Source organism: Rhagoletis pomonella, unplaced genomic scaffold, assembly GCF_013731165.1.
Source record: "Rhagoletis pomonella isolate Grant_MI unplaced genomic scaffold, Rhpom_1.0 Rhpom_scaffold_04895, whole genome shotgun sequence".
Classification (NCBI taxonomy): domain Eukaryota; kingdom Metazoa; phylum Arthropoda; class Insecta; order Diptera; family Tephritidae; genus Rhagoletis; species Rhagoletis pomonella.
Genome location: NW_023463443.1, coordinates 1 through 1,195, shown reverse-complemented (window position 1 = coordinate 1,195; position 1,195 = coordinate 1). Strand labels below are relative to the sequence as shown.

Genomic DNA, 1,195 nt, shown 5'->3' with positions numbered 1-1,195 from the left:
GAGTTTAAGGAATTGAATCAGTCAGTAGGGAAGAAATTTGCTGAGTATTCCCCTGAAATTGTGAGAAAACCATGGTTTAATGATAAAAGGCTTAGAATGAATAGCATGGAAATTAAGCTGATAAATAGGCTCATGCTAGGTCACACTTATTGCAACTACTATTTGAGTAAATTTAATCCTGGGCGCCTGGGTCACTGCTCTACGTGTAACTCCCCGGAAACTGAGGAACATGTAATTTTTGAATGCCAAGCACTTGAGGTGATGAGAAACAATTATGAAATTTTTAGCAAATTCAATGGCTTGTTGGAGCTATTGAAATCCAACAATCTTGATTATTATAATGAGCTTATAACCTTTCTTATTGAAGCAAATAGGATTAATGCGTTGTAACTAAAAGATGCGGGATTGAAAGACAAAAGAAAAATGTACATACAAAACTATAATAAGCGTTAGATACTAGGATATGCATATAAAATTCAATTGTCCAAATGTTATGTAAATGTTGAATATACATAGTGGATTTTTCATCAGTACAAAGTACAAACAAATATTTAAACACAAGTAGTGTTAATCTTAGGTTTTAGGACACATGACTCATGCATTAATTGTCTTGAGATGTGAATGTAGATAAATACTGTTGAAAAGTTGTTAAGAATATTGATGACTTTCTATGGGGGAAATAAGCCCAAAGTGGGACAAAGGGATATTAAAGTAATAAGTAAAGAATTGTGGGCTAAAATGGGTATATCTCAATACACCCACAGATATAGTCTAAGGTTTAGAGTTTAGAAGTTAGATTTAAGTCTGAGTTTTAAATCTCCTAACTAATTATTTAAAGTGATAAAAAAAAAAAAAGACTAATATTAATTGTGTGAGGAAAAGTTTGGAAGGTTAGAAAAATTTTAAGTAACACCTCATCTTGAGGTATGGCAAAGCCACAGATTGACACACTGAAACCTGGAAGTTGCCAGCTCGCAAAAGAGCTATTGTGCTGTTGCTGTCAAGTAAAGCAGCTGCATATCTACACGTATACATCGGAGTCGAGTCGTTGCAAAAGAATGGCAAATTATCTTGATGAAGCGCATTGAACAATAATCTGAAGGAAACCTGGCAGTTTAAGGGAAATTGTAATCCTTGCCATTTACGGATCTACGGATATAGATCTAACGATATCCAAAAAAAAAAAAAAAAAAAA

At 33.4% G+C, this 1,195-nt stretch overlaps 1 long non-coding RNA gene across 1 annotated transcript; it reads left to right on the top strand.

Annotated features, from left to right (window-relative positions):
* The first annotated feature begins 683 nt into the window (after positions 1-683).
* LOC118754905 lies at positions 684-1,195 on the top strand. Its single transcript, XR_004994952.1, has 2 exons — positions 684-1,027; positions 1,081-1,195. It is a non-coding gene; the product is annotated as an uncharacterized LOC118754905 (long non-coding RNA).